General features: G+C 40.1%; 1 protein-coding gene across 1 annotated transcript in view; it reads left to right on the top strand.

Moving 5' to 3' along the window:
- gfra4b (GDNF family receptor alpha 4b) overlaps nucleotides 1-18,234 on the top strand; it is a 73,989-nt gene that overhangs the window by 10,522 nt on the left and 45,233 nt on the right. The window lies entirely within an intron of this gene.

The raw sequence follows: 18,234 nt of genomic DNA, 5'->3' as shown, positions 1-18,234 counted from the left end.
TGTGTTGATCTGACAGACGTCACAGAGCAAAAGTTAATTAAAATATCACATTCTAATGTGTGGGTCTATGTTCTTGGCTAGCTTTCAAATTATTGCACATTAAGAAGATGGTTTATTTTATTTATTCATTTAAATATATTTTTTTGAAAATGACAGCAATCCATAATAAAAATAATATGGGGATAGGATTGATTTCTTACTGTTAAAACAAAAAAAAAAATGCAAAACATATATGTCAAAGGTACATTGGAATCTCTTTCCAGTCAGTACCCAGAGCTAATAGTTATGACAGCCTTAATCCTGAACTGTAATGAGGGTAACTTTTTTACCTGCAGTGAACCCTCCCCATGAGGTGTAATAGCAGAAGGCTGAAGGCTGAAGGCAGCTGTGTGCAGGCTCTTTTACCAGAGAGCATCCTGGGGGAAATAATCCCCTAAATTAGGTGTCAGGCTTTGGTCATTTTCTCTACATGAAGCAGTCGATTTTTTGTGTTAGAGGCACTTGGGGGTCACTCCTCACCTCGGCTGCCTTTTCTTGGCCTCTCTTTAGAGTCATCCTCCTGACTTTTTGCCTTTTCCTCTCCACTTATGAAGAGGTGTTGTTTCCCAGGGCCCTCTTGAGACCTGCTCTTGCTCTGCCTTGCATGCTGGAGTGAGCGGATCTTCAATTCCTTTCCCACCTAGCCCCCCATTCACCATCCACTTCTACTATCAGATGTATTTTTCAAGCGATAGCTACTGGACCGGACAGCTGTGTCTGACAGGAATGTGCTTTTATTTCTCTCTATTTATTTACAAGTGCAGGAGACACATGCCAGAGGAAGTGAGTGCAGGGACACAAACTCCATCAGCGAGTGAGAGAAGCAGAGAGAGGGAGAGTGAGAAGGAGATACACAGTGAGAAAGTAAAGTAATAGGAAACACTGAGTGGATGTCAGTGGTAAAGCGGTGATGGATGCGGCTGTCTGATTTCATTGTGGTCACGGCGCATCGTTTATGACAGCCAGGATGAATGAGCCCCTCACCCGGAACAGGTATTATACTGGCGCACCATGCATGTATTATTTCCTCTATTCTTTATTTCTTTATTATCACTCACTTTCGTAAACATAAATGTGGGGTTCAATATCTGTGGCATTTAATTACAGCAAGACCCACTCCACTGTTCGTCCATATTCCTAGGGAGGTAAATTACAGCGCTCTAGTGGAATAAAATCTGCTGCTTTATCAGCTGGAGCAGGCCACAGCATACAACCCTAGACAAGCAGCAGAGGCGAAAGGCTGAGTGTACTGTTGTTTCTGCTGCTTTATTTATGGGCTTTTAATGAATGGAATCAATACAATCAATGCTGCCCTGTGATCCATTCTGCCTGGAAGTGCTCCAGTCCTACTGATTCTCATCAGGAAGAAGAGGACACACGACCAGAGAAATCTGATAGCGCTCATCACCCATTCAGTAAGCTCCATAGCGACAGGGATGCAGAGGGAAGAGAACAAGACTTTGTCTGAGTCTCTTTTATACCTCAAAGACATTTTTGTCTTCACCCTTCCTTCATTCTCCTCTTTACTTTCTTTTCTTTTGAAATCACCATATCATGATGCAATTTGGGAAAGCGAAGAGACACTGGAGCTCAGTTCATAGTCCAGCTAAAAAAAAATATATTCTAAGCAAACTAACCCTAGCAAGGCTGCGGTCCAGGAAAGGAAACAAACCATTAGTGGGGCAGCAGACAGGAACCGGCTGGAGGGCACCTGTCTCAGGCAGACGCCGCGGATTTACAGCTGCTGCTCCACCACAGAGTGCCTGCCACCTTTGCTCTCCAGCCCGTGATTAATTATGGCAAACAGCAGTAAAAAATAAGAGCACTGCTTGCTAATGTCACGCACAGCAGTGATTTTCCTATTCCTGCATTTCTTTTAATATTACAGCATTTTTACTCATTCCTTTATCTCCTCCTAGGCCTGGGAGACTTTCTGAACACAAAAATAAAATTATGTTTCAGTCACAAAGTTTATTGTGGGTTAACATCTGTGAGTGATAGCAAAGCTAATGTAGCTGACAAGCAATGGAAGTCCATGCCACCAATTACCATGGTGCAAGGCATACTTTGTAATTACTTCCATGGAGACCGTCTGTAATCCTTCACAGAGAATTGTCAGAACACTAGTGGACTGAAGCAGTGGAGAGTTTCTAAACTTTACACAAGGGAGAAGTGAAGTTGGCCAGTAAATTTGTTGAAATATTGCGCATTGTATTTCGTCATGCCTTATGTCCATATTCAAGAAATATTAAGAAGATGGAAGACAAGTTATTGGGAGATTAAAACATTTAAAACACTGATAAAAAGTATATTAAACCTGAGTTTAAAACCTGAGCCCAGAATTTGCCAGGAATTCTGAATAAGCTTTTTCTCTGGACCGCTAAACACAGCTTCACCACTCATGAGTAACTATGTAAAATCAAATAGAATTGCCTTTGTACTTTCCAACTCTGTGTGCTGTTAGTTATGTAAGTACAGTTGTGCCTCAAAAAAGAAAATTGTGTAAAAGTTCCTTTTTGTTCATATTTTAATTAAAACAATAAAAATAAACTGTCATACATTTTATATTAATTTTATATTAATTTTTGTTTTACTTTGGATAAGTATGAAAATCATAAATCCAATATTTCCAATTATTAGAATATAAGATCAAGGAAAAAAGGATGTACAATACAGTAATTCCTAATGTCTGACCGACATGTTTATGTAGGGTGACCAGACGTCCTCTTTTACCCGGACATGTCCTCTTTTTAGACTTAAAAAAATGTCCGGGCAGAATTTCACAAACGTCCGGGATTTTGTTTTTCTAGACCTTACATAGCTTTTCGACAAGCGTTTCCACAAATTAGTCCCGCCCTCCCCTACTCCGTTTGGTTCGCTTGAGTGAGAAGGGGGCGTGGTGATGTAGCCTAAAATCTTCTGATTGGACGGTCTGACTGTAGAGCTACCGTTATTGGTCGATAACCTTCTCTGTAAACATTTAATTGGTCAGTCTGCATGTCAGTAGTCCTTGTTTACGTCAGGCAAAGCTCATGTACCCCCCGTAGACGTGTGTCCTCTTTTTCACCATCTCAGATCTGGTCACCCTAGCTTAGGTATACACTCAATATTAGTTGGAACTCCTTTACCTGGATTACTGTATCAATGTGGTGTGGTATGGAGGCAATCAGCTTGTGGCACTGAGATGTTATTGAAGCCCAGGTTACTTTGACAGTGACCTTCAGATCCTCAGTAGCACTGCATTGAGAGTTGGCTGACCAGACAAGCACACTAATATCATGGTCAGCAAACCTTTTGGTTGTAGTTTTAGCACTGTGGGCAGGTGCTATATCCTGCCAGAAAAGGATATCAACATCTCCTTATAACATTTCAGCAGATGGAAGCATGAAGTGCACTATAACTCCATGGCTGTGTTGACTTTGGGCTTGATAAAACAAAGTAGACCATCGCTATCACACAACAATGCACCCCAAACCATCAAAGACTGCAGGAACTTCACACTGGACTTTAGACACCATGAATTCTGTGCCTCTCTACTTTTCCTCCATACTCTAGGACTACTGAGCAACAGTCCAGATCTTTTCCTCCTTCTCCGAGGTAAGATGTTTCTGATGTAGTCTCTGTTTCAGGAGTGGCTTGAAATTAGGAATGCAGCAGTTGTAGCCTCTTTCCTGGAGATGTCTGTGTGTGTGGTGGCTCTTGATGGACTGACACCAGCCTCAGTCCACTTCCTGTGAAGCTCTTCCAAGTTCTCAGATCAACTGCCCTTGACAAACCTTTTAAGGTGGTCATCCCTGTTGCTTGTACACCTTTCCTACCATATTTTTCCATTCAGGTCAACTTTACATTAATATATTTTGATATAGTATTCTGCAAACATTTAGTTTTTAGCAATGAGTTTCTGTGGTTTACGATCCTTGTCTGTGATCGTCTTCTGGTCAGCTGTCAAATCAGCAGTCTTTCCCATGATTGTAGCTTTGTATATGCTAAACTTGGTATTTATACAGTTTGACTAGAAATGTCCTTAAACCCAAAATGGAATTTCAGAAGAGCTTCATGAGCTATAAGCCATACTGGTCAATTTAAAACAAATCAAGGCTTCAGATATGTCACTGTACATGAATTAAACATATGAATTAAACATATAACAATTTACCTTTTATAATTACATTATTAACATCAATGAACTTTCATGATATTTTCATATTTTGTGGTGCACCTGTACATAGCAAACTAAAAAATGTAACAGTAGATATTACTACTACTGCACAGTTTTAATACAATTTCAGAATCCAATTAAGTCAACAACAAACCATTCCATACCATTCGTGCCCTGGCTTCTTGAAAATGTCTCTTCTGTTTCATCGTGTTTCTCTTCTTTGGGAGGATACAAAGGTCCCCAGTGGCTCTTAAGTCACACTGAGTTGTGTAGACTTAATGCAAAGTGCTATCATGTTATATTAGTGACAGATCGTATTGCAGGGAGATTAAGGGATCTGCATCTGTCATTGGTTGGGCCCCTTACTCTCACACTTCTCTTGGCTTGTTAGAGCCAAATGAACTGGATTGAGAGAATGTCACTAAGCATTTGACAGCTCCCTGTGAAGAGTGCTTAAGCAGGAAGGCCCAGTGCCAAGGACCTGACTCTGGAGAGTGATCACTCCATATTAGGTCCGTTTACTCTTGTTCTCACCCACAGTCAAGGGGAATTAGCCCAGGTCTTAAATTAAGCAGTCGAATGAAAGTGTGCTGAACCCCAGCCGTGCTGACCTTTTACGCTCATGAACGTTTCACACGATCCCTACCAGTATTCACAGCATCTATAACAACAACAGTCACGGCTTTAACATGAATGTTACGTGGATAGTTTTCAAGTAGCTGGGATCCTCTGGGGGGACAACAACAACAAAAATTAAAGTGGTGATGTGTCGGTTGAACATGCAAGTAAGCCTAAAATGCGTCTAAGAGCTAGTGATGTCTGCTAATCCTTTGCCGTTGCTGCGAGGCAGCTGTGCGAAGGAAGGCAGGAGCCAGCAGCAGTCAAATGTTCTGAAAACGTGGCCGAGGCGCTTTAAGACTTTATCTCAGACTCCACACACATAGCGGCAGAGGAAGTATGCCAGTGCCATATGCTTTTCCAAACATCCAGAGAGGCTTGTGGAAGCTAGTGCATTCAGGCGAGCGAGCCGCAGCTGCTGCTGATACCTGCATGTGCAGAGATGCAGATGCATGGATTTTATTTCCCCATGATGCACAGTGTTTACAGTAAAGCCCAGATCTGCTTCTGTAGAAGGTTCAGTGTACGGAAAGGGGTGGCCACTCTTAAGCAGAGACTGGCATGTCAATCAATTTTTGTGTTTGTACATTCCAGTTATTAATGAAGGTTTCATTTTTCCCAGTGTTATGAATAATCAAGTAGAACAAGGGAAGGCTTCACATTCATTTAAATGGTGCTGTTTATAAAAGAGGCAATCTGTATTTCATTGTTCATTTGATTTACAGATTTACAGGCCTTCAAATTTGAATATGAATATTTAATTAAAATCATAGTGGTCTTTGCATATACTTGTTGTTGAAGTGATGCTGTTACAGTATCTGAGAGTGACTTTATACAAAGAACTCATGTTTTTCATGGTAATGGAAATCATGTTAGCCTCAATTTCTTCATTTAATATATGATTATGCATTGCCAACATTGCATTTGTAGTTTAAAAATCGATATCAGCACTGCCCCATAAATCCCATACCCTACGCATCTACAGCCATTAATTTTTCTTTCCGAATATTACATGAATTTAAATAATATAAGACTGATTTTTTCTACCTGTGTACTTTGCAAATCTGATATATTTGGTTAAAATACATTTCTCTTAATGTGAGATGCAACAATGTCTGAGACATGTAAAATCAGCCAGTGCTTCTTACTGAATTGCTGCTTACATGTCATTGGACTGCTCGACATGCTTGGAAGAGAACACTTCTGTCATGTGCACTAACAGATGTTTGAGTTGGCTGGCATTGTGTTGAGTGATGGGGGGAGAGGGAGGGCCATCCTACCACCCATAGAGATCAAGACTCCTGGCCATGGATGGCTTAGGATTCACTGGGGAGGGAACTCATGAGTCTTGAGATGACAAGGCCAACTTTTAAAGGTGCTGTATACGATTCTGTGGAACAAATTTTGATATTTGAACTCAAATGCAAAACATACCCACCCTTCCCTTCAGATGCTCTACCCACCTAAGGCATGCTTGCACATTGCAAAGATAACAACACTGGGCTTGTGGACCAAAATAAACACCTCTTATTGCTGATTGGCTGGAACAGTATTTTGTTTCTCGGTCGGAGCCATGTTCCCTATTTGCAGAGCCAGGCCTAAACATGAACACTGGACTTTTTTCCAATACACAAAAAGACTGTAGAGCTAGTAAACTATGTGGGAATATTGACTTGAAAAGTGTTTTGGATTAAAATCTTATACAGCAGCTTTAAATTACACTTCATATGCCATACATAACATTAAGTGATTTAATATTCACATTATATCAATCCTTTGTTTATTTGTGTAAACATTCCCACACTTTAAAATCCTTTAAAATAAGCCAACCCCTCTTCTTTTCTGTGTGCAGAACCATTCTAGGCAGCACAGCCATCCTTCTCCTAAAAGGTGACAAACTGTTTCTATTAGGACCTGTCTCTCCAGAAGACTCGGATTCTTAAATAAAGGGCAGGAGCTAGAGGTGACATGAGAGCTGGCGGGGAAGAGCACAGACAGTGGGTCATATTTTATTTGGCGGCTACTGGGTGGTGAGCGCAGGAGGATGATAACGCCGTTCCAGTGCACCTCGCCTGCCTCTCTCCCTCACATGCCCGCCATTTATCCAACAATGGATTTTGCCATTATCCAGGAGATGAGGAACAAAAATTCCCATTAACAATATAAGGCAATGGCAGCTCATTTACCAATGACATTTGAGCACAGATATAAGCACCTGCAAAGCCATTACTGTATAGTCCTGCCAGAGCTGTTTAAATATGCCTTGGAATAAACTAATGTAGGACTTTACCATTTGCTAAGTGCTAAGTAATAATATAATGGCTTTTTTTTGCACAGTAACCACGATATTATTTAAAAGAAATCAGCTGTTTGCATCACAACCAAACAGAAATCTCAAAATGTTTGTCCCAGAACAAAAAGCCACCAAGGATATTTATGAAAGTAATTTTTTATTCTCATAATAAGCAGAGAATTCAATTCCTTTGGGTGCATGACTGAACAGGTTTATCCTCCATAGAGTGGGTCCCTCACATAAAGGAGCCTATGTTTAAAATTGATTTCAGTGTACAGCTTCAACAGGACACTTTTTAATATTTCTAGGCCACTAGGTGTCAGTAGAATGGCCTAAATATCATGATACTGTATTGTTTCCTCCACCCCTGGGAACTATTATGTAAGGTATGTAGGTCTGAGAGCATGGTAAAGAAGACCTGTCAAGGGATTAAGGGGACATTTTGACCTGTGTCATGCAGCAGTGTTTTCAGCACAGCAAGCACACACACACACACATACACCTACCGACAACTGTGTTGTTCAGAAAGCATGAACACAGTTCACTAGAAGTAAGGATGTATTTACAAAAAGCCTTGATTAACTCTTTAATGCCTTCAAAACAACTACATCTGTCTTTCAGTCTGCTCTTCTTTAATAAGGCATTATTTCACAGCTGCTGGTGTATTTATTGTGATATGTAAAAGGCATCATACACTTGTATACATCTGCTCATCCAACATGTTTGGGCAGTCAATGATATTTATTCATAAGGAATCTGGCCACCTTTGTTGTAGTAACAGCTTCTGTTGTTCTGGAAAGGCTTTATGATATTAGAACACTAGCAACATGTACAGGTACTGATATGAGAAGATGTGTTTAGGATCACAAACTCTCAATCTCATTTCATTGCTATTAAATCGTTCTCCATCTCTCCAGAGAATGCCCCAACCTGATACTGGGGTTCTTTATACTCCTCTAACCGATGGCTTGGCTTTGCGTTTGTTAACTTTTGAGCTGAGCTCTCGTGGAGCTGCTCTAGAATTCCCAATTCCATACCATACTTTTCTATAGATTTATGCTTGCACAACTGAACGTCTGTGTCCACAGTGAGTACACATTTGAGAAGCTGAATTCCCTAATTATAAGGTGTTATAACAGCTCCAAAGAGTACAAAAGTTCAGTATTCATCGGTTTTTCATGTTGTTTCTGTCACAAGCTACAGTTTCCAGCAAGCAGGAATATATTTCACACATCAGTCACCTTTTCCTGTTGTTCTGATGCAACCAATCAATAAAAAGCCCTGAGCAGTGTGAATTAGGTTCTCTGTGTTTAGTGAATGGGGAGTGCATCCAAAAATGAACATGGGCTTCTTTTTATAGCGAAACTTGAGCATGCATGTATCTTTCACTGCTCGATCAAACATGTTTGAACATCCAATTGTACTACATTTCTTATTAAATTAAATTATTAACATGACTTTTGTTTCTCTTCGCTACAGTAACTGATTCTATTTTGCAGGTAAGCTTTAGAATAGTTGTTGGAAAATTGGATTTGATGGTATTTAGCTATGAGGACATTAATGAGATCTTGTTGTTATAATATAAGTAAGAATATAAGTTTGGGATTATACAAGCAGTGTCTGTACAACTAAACATTTGTTTCCATGGTGGGTGCACCTTAAAGTGGCTGAATTTACAAATTAAACAGGGTTCCTGCAGAATTTTTGTGACAGCGTGTCCCTGAGTCATTGAGTTAAATAACTAGCAAACTGGCAAATAATCAGTTGATTACTTGATTGCTAATATAAAATACTTAGTTACCAAACATCTCCCACATACAATAAATTTGAATTGGATTTCACACTGCTCAGTCATAATGCACACAGCACAAGTTCTCTGTAGACCTACGGTAAAGCTACAGGATACTTACTGAGATTTTCTCTCAAAAGCCCTCAGCCTGGTGTTTTTTTTGTGCTGCGAGCTGGCCGTGAGTCACTGTGCAGGAGGCCACCAACTGCCTCTCAGCAAATTGCGTGGTATTTTCACATATGCTCAGCTTTCAGCAGATTTACACGGCTATAATCACGACAAGGCCGGCTGCTGCTGCACCTTTTCATCATGTGAAAAATGACACGTCCTTGACAGGCTCCATGAAGAGGGGGAGAAAGAGAGAGCATGAAATTAGCACCAAATAAAGCTTTACAATGGCCATGCAACAGACCACAGGGTTAAATCAGTCATAGGCCAGGAGACCAGGCTTAAATCCTATTAGAGAACATTCATTTGATCAGCTTATGTGGTATTTACTTAAAAAGGGACTACATCCTGTCTAAATGCAGTTTCAACAGATTTGGATGTTGAACCTACTGGTGATGACATTTCCTAATTCAATATTAATCACTGAAATAAAGTGAGGATTATACCTGTAGTGCAGATTCTAAACTTTCTACTTACACTACATTTGAAATTGTAAGTAGAATGGGTGATAAAGTGTCCACATTGGTCCATTTTGTAGACATCACTCAAAATCTGTGAATTTAGCTACTTTCAGGTACATCTTTAGTGGACGCAGATGTTCAGTTGTGCACACACCGCTTGTATAATCTCCACAGAGAAGAAGGAAGTGAAATGAGATGCTCTGTAGCAGCTGAACATCAGCCAACGTTCACCATGGTCAATGCCAGTACCATGATGGGTATAATGTCCCCAGGAACTGAGCTGTGGAGCAGTGGAACTGTATATGTTTGAGTAATAGACCTCCATGCAATACCTTTGGGATGAGTAGCTGACTTTATAGATTCTAATACGTGAGTGCCATCAAATCATTAAAGACATTTTCCAATTAACTTTTGTCACTTAAAGCCAAGCCAGACCAGTTCAGGCAGTTACTGCAGTTGTGAGGGCAAACTATGTATTACTAAGTGATTTCAGAAAAAAAAAAACCTTTTGGATACGTGGTGTTTCATCCCTTGTCAAAAAAAAAAGTATTAATTAAAATTAAAATATCGAGATACATGTTCTTCTTTAGACAGCAATGATACGTGAAATTAATCAAAAATAACAGGCAACCACACATCTCCAGCACCTGACATAGGCTTTAAAACATGTGATGTAATGTTAGTCAGTGTCTTATGTAATGTAATGAACTATGGAATGGAATTACATCTGAATGATATTGCAAAACACAGACGGCTAAATGTTAAAGTGGAATGCTGATATGTTGAAGGATTTCCTCACTCTCTGTTCTTTAGAAGTGACAAAAGCAGGATGATGGATGTGTCTGATGTGTGTGAGCTGTGTAGCCAGCGTGTTCTGTTACACTAAAACATACAGATAAAGTGTGTGCAGGTACACACTGAGCATGGTTCCTAAGAGATACACATAGACAGCTCAAGCCAGAGTTCACAATTTACATACTGTCGGGTAGTCAAGACACCTCATTCCCAGCTCATACACACATACACACACACACACACACGTAGAGGATGACCCTACAATGACCTTCATCAGTCAGTCCAGAGCAGATCATGGAGAGATATGGTGTAATGAGAGAGCACTCGGAAGCATGGCTTCACTGCCGGCGCTATTCATTTATCTGTCATCGTTTTTTCAGCGCAAAAACAAAACCCCTGCTCTTTCTCTGACGTGACACTACTCTGCAATTAGCCCCGCGTTTCCAATGAGTGTTTTCAGATGTCTTACCACAACCTTCACAAAACGCAGCCCAGAGTGTTTTAGTCCATTTGTCTAGTGATAAAAACTTTTTTTCACGGCATGATTACAGCCCTAGAAGTAATGAGACCCACGGATCTTAATTGTTTGTCCCACAGAGTATGGGCGAGTGGGGATAAACATTGAATACAGCTTGAAAGTTGGCACATGAAAAGTTGACAGTCAGGGCCAGCTGCCTGTGCGCAGCTTTGCTGTGTGGATTTAGGATGTGTAGTGTACTGTAGGTGATGTCCCTCTCTAACTCCTCACCAGGCGTTTACACTGAGGCATAACCACTTCAAAGGGCAGAGAAGTGCAGATTCAGCTCAAACTAATGGCCTGTTCCTTTCATGCACTCACGCAGATATAAAGGAATCCAGACCTAGCACCGTTATTATAGGCAACGATCCTGCATTATTTGGCGCTGTTTATATTTGCTTATAATGAAACTCGCTGAGAATAAATGATCCTTTAAATTCCGCTAATAAAGTTTTTCTCCCAACGGCTCATTAGACAGAATAATATGAACTCGCCACCTGTCTCGACTTGTTTGCAGGTGGCTGCCACCACTTTCCCCTTTCCTGAATCATATTTCAATAAGCAGCTGGGAGCACAACCACATAAGACACCTTCCCTCCGTCCGTCCTTACCTCTTTTTTGACCTCTGACCTCAGGCAGCCTTGTGAAAATTAATTTACAATATTTTAAATAAACAACAAAAAACATACCAACATTAATCAGTCAAATACTCAACGACTCAACTCTCACCAGCTGGTTCAGCTTAACTCAAAACAGCAAGTACAGCGTAACACAAACCAGCAGGTTCAACTTACTCCAACACAGGAGATTCAGCTTATGTTACACCAGCATGTTACACTAATCCTAAACCAAGAGGTTCAACTTCTCCCTCACCATCATGTTCAACTTAACTCAAACCAGCAGCTTCAGCTTATCTCACATCAGCAGATTTTACACCAAAAAAACCAAACAAACAAAAAAAACTGATGTGAAACCGTGGGCAAATGCTGATAGAGGAACAAGAAATTGATTCACTGAGTAGGAGTGATGATGAATTAATAAATTTACTTTAAGCACTCAGACACACACTGAATGCACCCCAGTCTATAGAGAAACGTTGAGTTCAGCAGTGTTTCTGAAGGTCACTGGGCGAGTTTGAAGCTCTGCTTCTGTGTGTTGCTTCTTTCGTTATATAATTTTAACCACCATATTTAGCAGTGAGTGTGTTGCTTGTTCTTTAAGCGTTTGTGTTCTGCTCGAACAGGACAATCTATTCAACTGCCATCTCCCTGCTCATTTGTTTGGTCTGTATCCATGACAACGGTACTCTGATTGGTTGGCCTGATTATAATCTGTAAAACGCATACAAGATAACAAGATTACAAGATAGCAAGATTCTATATCAAAATCTAACACAGCATTGCAGTCTGTCAATTTTGGACACAATGTGAAGGACACCTTTAATATATGTGTTGTTTTCAATACTTAACATGTGAGTTTTTTGTCCATAAAATCTGAATCAGAGTCAACAGGCCTAAGGCCATGAGGCTCAACTTATCCTTCACCAGCAGGTTTGACTTAGCTCATACCAGCAAGTTCACCTAATCCCACACAGCCAGTTTGACACTAAACAGATATCAGACATACAATCCGTGCCACTTTCAACACTTACAACTGCAACACCGGCAAATGTTTTGTGGGTCAGACGTGGGCCAAATATTAATACCTGGCCCATATAAGGTAGACCTGTGGCTGAGCTGAGGCAGCCAGACTCACCCTGAATGCACCGTGTCATTCAAAGCCAAATGTGGGCCATAAGAGAGCTGAAGATGAGGGCCAAATTTGGGTCAAATGTTCATTACTATCTGTGTAGCATGTTCAGCTTAATCAACACAGAGTGTTCAGCTTAATCCAAACATAGCTAATTCCACATTGGACATAACCCTGAGTAGTTATAAAAAATGTCTATGATTTACAAATTACTAGATCACTGTGTTTCTAAATATCATGAAATCTGCAGCTTTGCTGTCTGTGTGCTTTAGTTTGTCCATCATTGTGGAGAGGTTTGAATTGTTTTAACAGCAAGGTATTCTCACCACGCCTTCTTCATCCCTCATAATTTACTAGCAGCTCAACCATGAATCATGGCATTTCACACACACAGAGCCAAGTCCAGTTATCTGTTATCTGAACACTGAGTTAGTTTTCATTGTAATGATAATAACACATGACACAATGACAGAGATGCTATCTTCTCTATATTGTTATATTTTTAAAGGGCATATTGAGAAAATCAAAATTGACTGGTGAGCTTAATTTATTGCTATAACTAATGAAAACAGAATACCTGCTGCACACACAACTGTATTGCAAAATCTTATGCTATTGCAGGTTGCACTACTCCCAAAAGTCTTGATCTTATAACTATATTTCATTCGCTTTCTGCTCTCACTGGAGTTGTGAATGTAGTGGTTAGAGTAGTGTATCAACTACAATGGCCCCTCTTGGGCAATTCAGCGGTGGAAGTCTAGTTAATTTCTTTTGTCTCTCTATTCTACGTTCTCTCCACTTCCCTTTCACTTTATTTAAGTCGCCTGGAATCATTTCAAACACACTTTTCGCATTTTTCACCTTCACACCTTTGTCTTCCTCTCTAACACATTGTTGGGAAACAATTATAAATTCCTTGCTTTCACTGTCGCATTCTCAGTTCTGGTGAGTCTATTATTAAAGGCTTATCCTTAACACTCTGACCCGGTGATGCTCTAGGCACTGATTACACAATTACCCATCAAAGAGATACAGCTGACTCTTTAAATCTCTCTCTCTCTCTCTCTCTCTCTCTCTCTCTCTCTCTCTCTCTCTCACACACTCTCTCTCTCTCTCTCTCTCTTGCACTCCCTCCCTTTCCTCTCTCTCTCTCTCTCTCTCTCTCTCTCTCTCTCTCTCTCTCTCTCTCTCTCTCTCTCTCTCTCTCTCTCTCTCTCTCAGCAAACATGTTTAAACATACTCTTATAGTTTTGCTTATAAATTTTGATATAGGCTTATAAAAGCCAGTAGTGTGCAATAATCTGGCACTCCCTGTTCAACTGTATTGTTGATTTTACAATTGAAAATATTGAGTTTTATTGCACATACACAGTGTCTGTTATCTCCGTACAAATGCAGGAAATGTAATAGGGTTCTCTGGCAGTTAGTTGTACTTGAGCTCATGGTCATCACGCTCAATGGCAAGTTCAGGCTGGAGGGGTATGACGCCCTCCAGCAATGATCTGTGAAACTTTGAAACTGTTCTCTGAAGTGATACAGCTCCATCCAATACAGATGGGACAAGCTGGACTGGTGTTTGTGATCCAGATCATATCATCCAACATCAGTACCTGACCTCACCAATGTATGCTGTCATGTCTGAATGCCATCAAATCCTCACAGGATGCTGTACAAGACCATCCCAGTACAGAAGGAACTGTTACTGCATCAAAAAGGAAGAAACTATTTCAGAAGATATGTTGAAATAGCAGTGTATATACTCTACACTGTATACATCAATACATCATCTACATAGAACACACACACTCACACACACACACATTTGTGCACATATACATTTTTGCCAAAATTATGGCATGTTAATTTTATATCGTATTTTTCAATTATTTTAAAAATCAACTTTGAAAATCAACAAAGCGTGTAGTTAGACCAGGGCTGTCCAAACGTTTGCAATATATACAGCTGTTTGGATGCATACTGTGCCTCCCATATTAATGACTAGTTTCTATCAGAGTGTGATAGAATCAGCATCTGGCGGAGGGTGGCTAAAGCTGTAGGAAATAAGCTGATAGTGAGGCTTTTTAAAGTGCGTTCTTTCATTACGGTGTATGTCTGGTCTGAGGCCTGGCTGCTGCTCTGGTGTCTGATGGCTGCTTGACCTTTCGCTGGGGGGCTAATGCAAAGAGTCGTGATAAACCCTGAGGAATGCATGTAATCGAAGCACTGCAAATCGCTACGCTGTCCCGGGAGAGCCTCCATGACGGATAACGCTCGCCGAAACATCCCCCTGCCCTCTGCTGGATGACTTTCCAGGAGCTGGGATTGTTTTGTTTTCTCCTCTGTTCTCCTGCTTGGCAGTCTATTTATGTCCCTGTAATTTGTTCCTATTTGGTTCTTTTCCCCCTGTCGACAGTCAGCTGGCTGCAGACTCAGAAGAATCCCACTGTAGATCAGTGAGGGAGATAAATTGAGGAAGGGCATATATTTGAAGCTGAGAATTAAAAGTGGACCTAGAGATGGCACAGTATCATTTTACAGTAATAACACTGAATCCAATACATATATACACTATGTGCACAGGTTTTTACACACTTAATCATGGACCATTTTCTCTGAAAGGTTTGTTGCTGTAATAGCCTTTGCTTTTCTGAGAAGGCTTTACAGATGTTGAAACACTGCTGTGAGAGCATTAACGAGGCCAGGTTCTGATGTTGGATGATTTGTTCTGGATCACAAACATCACTCAGACTGATCCCAGATGTATTGGGCGAAGCTCTATCAATCCTGGGAATGTAGTTAAACTACTCCTCAACCCACAAGCCCACAATACACTGTGACATTAGGCTCATCTGCATTTTAGCTGCACTTAGTTTGTGCATAACTGATAGTCTCTGTTTTCATTGGATGCATCTTAAAGTAGCAATGTTAGTGACATTTTGACATTCTATTACATTTAAAAATCCCTTATTTTAAGATACACCACACACCGCTGATGCAGACATACAGTTTCACATACAATATGTGTCTGAATATATTTGGATTTTCTACAGAGTGTATTTTATTTTAGATCAGTCTCTTGTATTTAATATCGTGCATTCTGTATTTTCTATTTGTTATTGGCCTGATATTGACACTTGGTACTGAGTAAGTTCTGTAGAAGTGTGCATAGGCACAGCTGGTTTTAAGTGAATGTTTTTTGGTCGGTGATGAGCACATGTGCTTCCTATTCCAGCAGAGTGCTCCAGATGACAAGATGGACAGAAGTTACTGTACTCTATAATCCAGGTGTGCAATCACTCAGGCTGATTTATGCAGCTGCTGAAATGAACACATTTGGAATTCTGCCAGTTTGCAATGTGATCTGGGGCCTCTTTAAGATATTGAAGCTAACTGTCCTTATGGAAGTGATCAAAGGGTTAATTTCTTAAGATCAATGGTTACTTGAGGCTATGACAGAAAGCAGTGTATGTGTGAGTGAGAGTGAGAGTGAGAGTGAGAGAGAGAGAGAGAGAGAGAGAGAGAGAGAGAGAGAGAGAGAGAGAGAGAGAGAGAAATAGAGAGAGGAGAAAGGAGAGGCAGGATGTAACCCTCTCATCAGCGAAAGAGCTCATCATTCTCGGTGATGGAAGTCATAGCATGGCAGGCCCCGCCTACTCAGCCGACCGTCACCACGGTGACAGACAGTGTGTGATGATGGCTGTGCCATCACACTGTCACCCTCCCTTGGCTTCACACCAGCCACGTTACACAGACTGACAGCACTTCCAGCTCGGCCCTCAGTTGCTCTGCAAAACATTAGCAACACCAGAGAAAAAAAAGATATAAATCCTGAAGTCAAGTGTAAAAGCTGAGAGCCTCTGAAAGTAGGGTGAAGGGCTGAGTGATATGGGGAAAAATCGAATTGGTCGATTTTAATGACCAGTATTGCAATTATAAGTGAGATGCAATTAATTTAATAAATAAATCTTCAAATCATTTTCCTCAAGAAGCTCAGCACACACATTTTCTGTCAAGGCTTGAGACCTGAAAACTGAATGCAGTGGAAGACTGCCAGTTTTCAATCTCTTTGTCATTATGTTAGCAACCCACTTTAAAATATATTGAAAGACATCATGAAATAATAATATTATTATTATTATTGCAGCTCTTGCCATTAGATAATTGCTCATATCTAAGGTGGCTTTACAAAAGCATTTCACAAAACCTTTTAGTCTGATTCTAAGACATTAAAAAATGACCATACACTGTCAGAAAAACTTTCACTGTGGTGGTACCTTTTGCTGTCACTGTGTCATTCAAGGGTACATTTCAGTACCTTCAGTTAGGGAACATAATTGTATAGTTTTGTAATTATGTTATTTGTAATTTTATCTTGTAATAATTGTAGAGTTTAAAGTTGTATTGATTTCATTTGCCGCATTTAATCTCCAGGGCTTGTCATTTTTTTCTGTCACTTCACAGATTTCTATAATGAAATATAACAAATATTCACCTCTCCTTCTGCAGAAGAGAATGTAATGTACCTTTAGAAAACAAACTGTTGTGCTGTTAGTACCTTTAGAGACATTACTGTACCTGTAACGTACATTTTTTTCCTGTCAGTGTACAAAACCCATGTCCAAATAAAACTTAAAATCAAGGGGAAACATGTAAGAAATTGACATTTTTAATACTACAGGAACCTCTAAATGCATAAAAAGCATAGGTGGCCAATTAGTTTATAGAATAAGTTCGCTCAAAACCTGTTCATAGACACATTAATGACTTCTCATGCTTCACATATTTTGCATTATACTGCAAAGATTGTGCACTTATGGTTGCTCTCCAGACCACAACAGTCACTCATTAAAAAAAAGTCTGATACTAATGGTACTACGTTTGGTTGCAGTGAGAAAGAGAAAAAATGTGATGAGTCATGGTCACATTTTCACTTTCTCTCTCTCTCTCTCTCGCTCTCTCTCTGTCTCTTTCACACACATACACACAAACGAACAGAGTGAAGGACATTATGCTGATAAGTTAATTGCCACTATTATGAAGCAACAGGCCCTGGTGCTACTCTGATGTCACCCCCTGCATATCTTGAGATAACTTTGTTTTGTAAGGTGACTGAGATTGAAGGTGAATTTGATGGACCATCAAGAAGAATACAGGATCTGTCACCACCCGATTCCATCAGACACACTTCGTAATTAAGGCCCATTAAAAAACAAAATTTCATGAAGCCTTTTCCTCTTTTAAATTGGACTTTTTTTTCCAAAAAAAAACCACCTCAACTTCACACTTCAGAGTATTAAACCTTTAAAAGGGCTTCTTCTAATTGGCAAGTACGATAGAACAGTTTTATTTCTAGTCAAAGTTCAGTCTTAGAATTTGGCTTTACTTTCTGCTTCTTGTGATCCAAATAAATCCTGATGTTCAGAGACGTAGATGTCTGGGATCTGGGGTGGTCAGTCCAATGTCATTTCTTTGTTTGACTTGAATAGTCTACCCTTTTTGTTTACTTGTCACTTAAGTCTTTTTTGACAGCTATACATTCTAAATGTTGTCTCTACATTTCACAAAACACATAAACAAGCCCAAACAGACACACACACACACACACACACACACACACACACGCACACACACACACACACACAGTCA

The sequence above is a fragment of the Hoplias malabaricus genome, chromosome 4 (assembly GCF_029633855.1).
Source record: "Hoplias malabaricus isolate fHopMal1 chromosome 4, fHopMal1.hap1, whole genome shotgun sequence".
Classification (NCBI taxonomy): Eukaryota; Metazoa; Chordata; class Actinopteri; order Characiformes; family Erythrinidae; genus Hoplias; species Hoplias malabaricus.
Note: the sequence above shows the minus strand (reverse complement) of the source record. Positions and strands in the feature narration are given on the sequence as shown.